We start from the raw sequence: 9469 nt of genomic DNA, 5'->3' as shown, positions 1-9469 counted from the left end.
ATTTATTTTCTCCATTTTATAGATCAGGAAACCAAGGCACAAAGCATTAAATAACTTGCTCAGGGTCACACATTGTAAGAGGCAGAGCTGGGTTGCAAACCCAGAAAGTCTGGCCCCAGAGTCCATGCAGTTAATCACTATGCTACCTTCTAGCATGTCTATTTTGAATGAATAGATTTAAATGAAGAAAAAAATAAAGAAAAAGATATATCATTGGAAAACAGAATTTAATAAACTTGCACTTTGTAGACATCCCCTAAAGCAGATAATAGGAACTGAACTGTAACATTTAGCTACACATCCTACTCTGGGGACAGGCAGGTCGGATAAGAGCACGGTGCCAACACCCACAGAGAACCTGGAAGAGAGCAAGAGGCACCAGGCAGCACCTCCTGCCACAGCTCCCTGCTTCTTCCACTCTCAAAACCATGGAAACTTACTAGAGTGGCCCTGGGCTCTTGGCTGGTATTATTTGACCTCCTCGAGGAAAAATTAAAAAGGGCTTTTTGGCTCCCATGCCTGCTGCCCAGCTCAGGCTCTGTGCTGGGAACACCAGCACTGAGTAACATGTTGAATTCTGTGAGCATGAGCCAGTATGCCCACACAGGTAAACTCCTATGCAACCTCCAGGCACCAGCCCAAGATACATGGAGTCAAAGTCACCATTTGGTGGGGGTTAGCTAAACACCTCTCTTGGGCTTTATTTGGTAAAGGGGCAAAGGTGCAAATGGAGGAGAAGAGAGTAATAAACCAAGGCCCTCACTTTGCTATCCTAGTTCTTGTTCTGGACTCCTTAACTGGGACAAATACTTACAGTTCTAGTTATCTCATTGATATGCATGAAAACTGCTTGCTTTGCTGATACTGAAGCACCTTGTTCTTTCCTTATCAGAATATTTACTCCCTTCACTGTAATTGCTCTTTTCATGGTCATTTACCAGCAAATGGTAAGTAAGTTTCATAAGGGCAGAAATCATGCTTGGTTGTTCATCTCTATATCTGTAGCTTCACTACCATGCCCAGCAGATATTCAAATATCTGTCAAATAAATGCATGAGTAAGTAAATGAATACATGATCATGTCAACAGAGCTAGTCAACAGACCTGCTCACTGATAACCAGTTTTCTTCTCTGAAGTTTTAGTTCCACAGTGCTTAGGTGGGATTACCTGACTTATTCTAGCCAATGAGCTGTGAATAGAAATGGCATGTTGTTTCTAGTCCGGGGCATCAGTTATTAGTATAAGACTCACAGAGCTCTTTTTCCCTCTGCCTTGGCTATTGACAATTTTTTGGTGCTGGGTTTTCTTTCAACCTGGATCCTATATTGGACATGTTGTGTGAGTAAGAAATAAACCTTTGCTGTTTGAAGCCATCAAGGCTTGGGGGTTATTTGTTATTGCAGCAAAGCCTACTCTATCCTGACTAATAGATATTCAATCATTACAAGCTTGTCAGAGCCTACAGAACTAAAGAGACCCAGTAAGCTATCCTCTAGAATAGCTCAATAGAACTTCCTGATGGAAATAGTCATATTTACTCTGTCCAAGACAATAGCCACTAGTTACATGTGGTTATTAATAGTTGAAATGTAGCTAGTGTGACTGAGACTCTAAATTTTTAATTTTAATTAAATGTGGCTAGTGCTTATTGTATTAGATAGCATCGTCTAGAATGTACCATAATGGCAGATACTATAATGCGTTGTGCCCCAGCTCCTCATTCCATCTTATTTCAGTGCAGCAGTGGAACAGTGAAACTGTTCCATGTCTAAAACCTAAGTCCCACTACAAGTATACTTTACAGTGTCTCTCTGGTTTGCCTTCTTTGAGGTTGTGAAAGCCACGTAGCCAAAAGCACATAGATATAATGCAAAAGCACATAGATATGATGAAGAGTTGGTGTCACCAGAGGCAAACTTCAAAAATGGAGGACAGAAGTCAGTGGGTAAATTCTCCGACACTTTTGACACGAGTTCAACACCATTTCTTAGAGAGTCCCCAGAGAGAGACTTACAGAAAGTAACTCATTCATTAGCCTTTTATTAGCCTTTCTCACTTTCCCTGTGCCCTCAGTTCTCCTTTCTGGGGTCATCTTCCCAATAAGCTACTTGCACCCAAGTGCCTCTGATGGCAGGATGCTTTAGAAGGAACCAAACTAAGATAAAGTAGTTCTACTTTCCTAAGAATCCCACAATAAAGGCTGCTAATTCATTACTTTTTAAAAATCTTTTAAACTTTAACTATCCAATACTGGTTTGTCTTTCCACATTTTTTAGCTTTCCTCTGTGATAGGTGAGGGTGATGGGGGCTGGCTATCAAAGACAGGAAAAAGAGAACTCATAGACTGCATGATCTGTCTGCTTTTTACTTTAAAATGCAAATGAAAGACAGATAGTATCCTTATTAAATGCCATCCGAAGCATGGATCTCAGTTTTTATCAATTTTGGGGAAAAGAGACAATTCAATCCCAAAGTAATATTTAAAGACTGAGCTAAACATTTCAAGTCTCCAAATTCTATTCCTCCCAACCTGTGATTTAAAAAATTTATCCTAATTATGATGTGTTCATTCAGTCAGGATGCTGACTCCCAGGTCCCTGCAGGAGGCAGCTGTCTCTTGAACTAATTTGCCAAATAAAAGGATAGTTTCTCCCCAGTCTCTAGCCTCAACTATGATGGACAACAATTTGTGGTGCGAAGGAAGGCCTGCAGAAATGTCTGGCTCTGTGGAAGAGTCCTGGTCAGGAAAAACTTCCATGAATATAATTATTACCCACTTCACATGTGCTGTTTAAGGGCCCATGGCATCCAGGCTGCTGCTGTTGGGACATATTCTTATGAAAGGAAACTGTTAATTATTGAGGGCTCATCATGGCCAGATTCCACTAGGCTTTATGTGTAGGATCTCATTAATCCTGACAGATAGTATTATCAGAGCCATTTGGAGCTAAGGAAAATTGAAGCCCAGAGACAATAAGGAAGTTGGGATTCAGACTCAACTCAACTTGGTCTCCAATTTCCTGTGTTCTGCTGTCTTTGATTCAATGTTTAAGAAATGTGGCACTCCCACAGATCTTTGGACAGAATGAGGGAAAACAAAAGAATGGCAATAACTGGAGGAGTTTTTGTTTTAAGCAGAAAGGCTAAGGGAGAAGAAAGAGGGAGAAGAATGAGCACTGAATTAGGAAACAGATATGGGTTCCAGTTCAGTATTCATAAGACCTAAGCTAAATGCCTTGTTCTCTCTGGGCCTCAGTTTCTCCATCTGTGAAATGGAATGGTTTCATGGAGTTATTTCTATGGTCTCTACCAGCTCTGTATTTTTATTGGTCTGGCCATACAGCCCTAAAGGCTGCTAAACTCAACCTCCCTGGAAAATCACCCCAAGTTAGATTTTCCTTTTTTTTTGTGGCTACCCAGACCAATAAGGTTCAGGGTCAGTGTTAGGTGTGTTACAGTCACGACCAGTCTAAGTCAGATGAAAATTTGATGATTTCATTGGGTAAGTAGTCCAATTCAAATGTTTGTCATTCATTTTTTTCTTAACCTTTTATTTTAGAATAGTTTGAGATTTAAAGAAAATTTGCAAGAATAGCACGGAGTGTTCCATACCAGATTCATCCATTTATTAGCATCTTATATTACTATGGTACATCTGTCACAACTAATGAGCCAATAATGAGTCATTATTATTAACCAAGCTCCATATTTTATTCATATTTCCTTCATTTTACCTTTGCCCTTTTCTATCCCAGGATCCCATCCAGGATACCAAATTATATTTAGCAGTCATGTTTTTTAAGGCTCCTCTAAACCATGAGTTTTTCAGATTTTCTTGTTTTTGGTGACCTTGACAGTTTTGAGGAATATTGATCAGATATTTGGAGAATATCCCTCGATTTCAGTTAGTTTGGTGTTTTTTCTCATGGTTAGACTATGGTTGCTAGTTTAGGGGTGGAAGACCACGGAAATAAAGTGCCATTCTCATCACACATCAAGGGTGCATGCTATTGATATAAACCTTGATCACATGGCTGAGGTAGCATTTGCTACAGTTCTCCATGGAAAGGTCATTTTCCCCCCTTTCCATACTGTACTCTTTGGAAGGAAATCACTATGTGTAGCCCATGCGTATGAGGTGGGGAATTAATTATGCTCTACCTCCTTGACAGGGGAAGCATGCATTTTTGTAAAGTACAGCCACATAGGCAATTTCTGCTAGAGAACAGATTCCAACTCTAAACCTTACTGCCCCAAAACAACTAAGCCAAGATGTTGGTGAAATGTAATCACTGTATCCAGTCTTTGAAAAGAACATTCCTTAATAATGAGGCCAAATTGCTTCATACAAATAGCATACATAAAGCACCTTGCACAAAAAAAGCTACTTAGAGGGTTTATTCCTATTTCTATTTACACAAGACTTGTTTACTGTTTACAACATATGGTCTCGCTCTCACCTACAAATCTAATGCCGTTAAGTATTAGCTATAAGAGCTCTTAGAAATCAATACCAAAAAAGTACAATTTATCTTTTTGAACGAACAAAGGAGATGAAAAATAAATTCACATAAGAAACACAAATAGACAATAAGTATATATGCATATATATGCCAAGTAGTCTAAAGTGGCTATCTCTGAGGTGGGCATGGCGATGGAGAAATTATACTCTCACTTTCTACTTCGTGATTTCTGAATATTAAACAAAGACTTTTGCAATCATTTTTTAAAGCAGTAAAATAATTTTAAAGTAATAAAATTATTTCCATTAAAATATATGTGGCATATGTTCTAACCCAATACTAGCTATAAAACCTACAATTTGCTTTAGAGTCTCTCTTTCACTTAAATGTCTCTTGCAGTGGAGAACCTGCAGGCTTTTGGAACAGATGGCTGGTATTGTGAAACATGATGTGACTATTTGCATCTGTTAATTGGAAATTTAGAATGCAAGGTCATTCTACCTTACATGTTTGTTATAAGATATTACAGATATTTTTCTTTGCTAGGTTTTCAAGATTTGGCAATTAAGTCTATGAGAGTGGAAAACTGTTGTTAACTAGGCAATTTTAGTTCTACTTGCCATTAACTGGAAAAAAAAAAACTAGTCACGTGCAATTTCTAAGAAATATTCTTCTGCATATTCTTGCTTTGGTTATATTAAGTAAATATATATGTAGACATCCTTCTCTATAAAAAATTTGTTAAACTAAGACCATTTTGATGATCCAAAGGAATCATAATACTATGGCCCTGCCACCCTAAACAAGCCCAATCCCATCTGATCTCGGAAGCTAAGCAAGGTCGGGCCTGGTTAGTACTTGGATGGGAGACCACCTAGGAAGACCAGGTGCTATAGGCGTAAAAAATAAAAAAATAAGGTATTGTAAGCTAACAAGGTCCTTGCAATCTGTGAGGTCAACCAAGGGTTGCCTCACCTAAAAATTAAAAAAATGAAACAACAACAACAACAACAACAAAGGAATCATAATATAATCTGTCATCTCTATTTAACTTGTATCAAAAGTAGGAAAAATTAGAATGACTGGATCCAAAATTTAATTATAAATTTATGTTCCTGAAAAGATGATCTTTAAACGAACACATTGATACTTTGGTGTGCTCAAATAAGAGAAAAGATGTGATGTTAAAATTCAATCTATCGGTACTGAGTAATAAGTGTGTAATAAAGTGTGATCTTGGCATGTGCTACTGAAATGGTTCAGGAGAAAGAAGTGTGTTAGGTTGCCGGCCAGGCAAAGGCAACACTCGTTCTGCATTATCCCCAGAGAAAGAACCTAAGATAAACGTAGATGGGAGCAAGAGAAATCAATGTGCACTTATTTTAAGGTGAGATTTCATGTGTGGAAAAGATGCTCACAGAAGTGCTATGCATTGTTTCTCTGACAAAGCCTGGAGTCGTGGTCACAAGCCTTGACCTGTAAGGGATTGAATTAGCTTTGACATTATTGTTCTGAGCCTCTGAACATCTTCTAGTCTGCTGTTTACTGATGAGCTGAAGAAAATACATTCACACACAGAATGAAACCTCTTCTGTCATCAAGTTTTTATTTAACTGTCAGGGCTGAGCAGTTAAAATAACCAGAAGCTACTGAGAATGTGAGGCAAGTACGTTTATTGAGGTTTAAGGGAGGCGTGTGTCTTAAGCCATCTTGGATGTATCTAGACCTTTTGAAGCATTCCTTCAGGAGAGCCTACTGGAAAATGATTTGAGGTTTTGTTTTGTTTTGTTTTGTTGGACTTGGTGCAAACTCCATTTAGAACATTTAAAAATTTTGGATGCTATTTTTGAGCAAAAAATTTCTACAAATTTCACTCAGAAAGAGTTGAGATGAAAGAAAGGAGTCCTAAAATTATTTCACCAATTCCAAACTTTCAAACAACATTGGGATATTTATATTGGAGATCTACAGGGCAACATTACCCAATTTGGTTACAATCTTTCCACTACAGTGGACCGCCAGACTGAAAAACAACCAGAGTGTGATGGGAATTTTTTTTTAATCTGGCAGAGACTGAATATAAATAAAATTCTGTGAAGTGTCTAAATCAGACCCTCACCATCTCGGAAGTTCTGATTCATCATCAGAACCCAGCCTAAGATAAAGGCTCTTTAATTGTTGGCTGTTTATTTTGGAAAACAGTCTCCTCAGATATACACTCCATATAGCCAACATTGCAATGATTCGTTTTCTAATTTCTTGTGCCAACCCCTGCAAGAAAAAGGTCTTAATGTCCCACCGAGGTGATAGGGTTTCTGTTGATATACCTGATGATGTAGAAAATACTTTTACTATTGGGAGTCAAAAAGAAGACATTCTCCCCAGGAAGATCAAATGACCCCACCAGCTGTCTCAGGTGTCTGATTTGCAGCAAACTTGGGAAGTCTGTGATCCCTTGGATCAAGGACATTTTTTTTTTCTATAGAAGTAAATTTTTAATGGCTGGTTAATTATATTACTACATTTTTATTGTAATATAGTACTTATTTAAGCACTTAAAAATGGAAGGTATACAAAAATTAAATTAAGACATAATAAATTGACTAAATATTTGGTTTTTATAAAAATAAAGGTCGTAACCATTGACATGTAGTACTGGTATAATACAACAGTTAAACTTCCGAGCTATAACAGAAGTCATTGGTAGGTAAGCAGGAAACAAAGTTGAAAAGACCATGTTAAAACAAAGCTATTGGGACTAACAAGTCGAGATTGTGAGTAGCAACAAACGTATTCATTCAGCTCCTGAGTATTTCAAGTTTTACAGTACACATTAAAAATGATTTCTTCCATTGACACTATAAATCAAACTGTCAGATGTTTATGCATTTTGCAAGTTAAACTGATTGAATGCTTATATGGGAATGGGATCAGAACATCTCCCAATTTGAAGTTTATATCACCCACATGTTAACACATTTCTGGGTCAAGGATATTTTGATAAATATGTTCAATAGGCATCTGCCACACGGTAGCTCACATCAACTCTTTCCAAACTACAACCACCACCAACAACAAAACCAACTGTCCAAATGAGCGTCTTCCACATTTTGGTCCAATAAAGACATGAAGAAATGAAAGTCACCAGAAATACAATACTTCCATTAAAAGACATTTCCCAAACTTTATTTGCATATTACTATGGAAACCTTTGCTGTACTCTGGGACCATTATACTATTAGGCCAAACCATATAAAATTAGCAATATATGGGCATAAGCTACAAAATCAGAAATTTCATATGGTTCAATCTAATATTATTTACTTAACGTTTTCTTCAGATTGACTGGCTTTAAAATCTTATATTCCATCCAGCAATTGTGCTCCTCGGTATTTATCCAAAAAAGATGAAAACGTATGTCCACACAAAAGGCTGCACACAGATGTTATAACAGCTTTATTCATAATTGCCAAAACTTGGAAGCGACCAAGATGTCCTCCAGAAGGTGAATGGAAAATAAACTGTGGCATATCCAGGGAATGGAATAGTATTTATTTCTAAAAAGAAATGAGCTACCAAGTCATGGAAAGACATGAAGGAAACTTAAATGCATGTTACTGAGTGAAAGAAGCCAATTTGAAAAGGCTACATACTGTATGATTCCAACCATATAACATTCTGTAAAAGGCAAAAATATAAAGACAGTAAAAAGATCAGTGATTGCCAGCAGTTGGGGGAGAAAGGAATAAAGAGGCAGAACACAGAGGAATTATAAGATAGTGAAAATACTCTGTATGGTACTGTCATGATGCATACATGTTATTCGTTTGTCCAACCCATGGAATATACAACATCCATTGTGAACCTTAATGTAAACTATGATCTTTGAGTGATTATTATGTATCAACATAATAAGTTTATCAATTGCAACGAATGTACCCATCTGGTAGTGATATTGGTAACTGGGGAGGCTATGCATGTTTGGGGCAAGAGGTATACAGAAAATCTCTGTATCTTCCTCTCAATTTTTCTGGGAACATAAAACTTCTCTAAAAAAAGTAGTCTATTAAACAACAATAATAATAACAAATCATTAAATTAGTGGTATTTTAGTCCTTTAGCATACTATAGTAGAAAGTCTCCAAATATGGCCACCATCAATTCCTTCTCATTCTGTATATTTATGCTGCTTCTTTCATCAAGAGTTGGAGCCTATCATTCCTTCTCTTGACTCTAGACTGGCCTTGTGACTTTCTTTGACCAATATAGTGTGGCAGAGATAAAGCAGTGAAAGTTCTGTGCCTAGCCCCTAAGAGGCCTGGCAGCTTCTACATTGCTCTCTGAAGAAAAACCAGCAACTATGTAAGAGATCTGATGGCCCTGAGACCACCACACTGTGAAGACTCCCAGAAATTAGTCACATGGGAGGTCAGGTAAGGGAAAACTGAGGAGCCTAGCAGACAGTGAAAACTACAATCCCAGATGAACCATCTCAGCCAGCTCTCAGCAATTTGAGTCATCCCAGTGAGGCCCTAGAAGTAGTGAAGTATAGATGAGCCCTCATTTATAGTTCTGACTTATCTGAATTCATGGGCCAAAAAAATCAATGAACGTAATAAAATGCTTGTTTCTTTAAGTCATTAAGTTTGGAAATAAATAATTGAGATGCTCTACTTGAGGAGATTTGCTTGGTGGTTACGACATAGATCCCGAAGCCAGAATGTTCTAGATCCCAGCTTGACTACCTACTAGCTATGATGCCTTGGGTAAATTATGCGTGTTCAAGATTGCTATACTGCCGGCCCCCATGAACCACACCTTCCTGTGTTCATGCCATCGTGCCCTCCCACACTAACTCTGGACTTGGCCATATGACTTATTTGGCCAATGGGACATTAGTAAGTATAATGCAAACAGAGACTTGATAAGCACTTGTATAATAAGACTTGTCTTACTGGGAAACTTGCTCTTGGAGCCCTGAGCCGCCATGTAAATAAGTATAGCT

At 37.8% G+C, this 9469-nt stretch overlaps 1 pseudogene; it reads left to right on the top strand.

The window, feature by feature from the left end:
• Positions 1 to 5244: 5244 nt before the first annotated feature.
• On the top strand, positions 5245 to 5363 carry LOC111736495 (annotated as a pseudogene).
• Positions 5364 to 9469: the final 4106 nt, after the last annotated feature.

This window comes from Pteropus vampyrus, unplaced genomic scaffold (genome assembly GCF_000151845.1).
Source record: "Pteropus vampyrus isolate Shadow unplaced genomic scaffold, Pvam_2.0 Scaffold1, whole genome shotgun sequence".
NCBI lineage: Eukaryota > Metazoa > Chordata > Mammalia > Chiroptera > Pteropodidae > Pteropus > Pteropus vampyrus.
The sequence above is the reverse complement of the archived record's forward strand: the minus strand, read 5'-3'. Positions and strand labels throughout refer to the sequence as shown.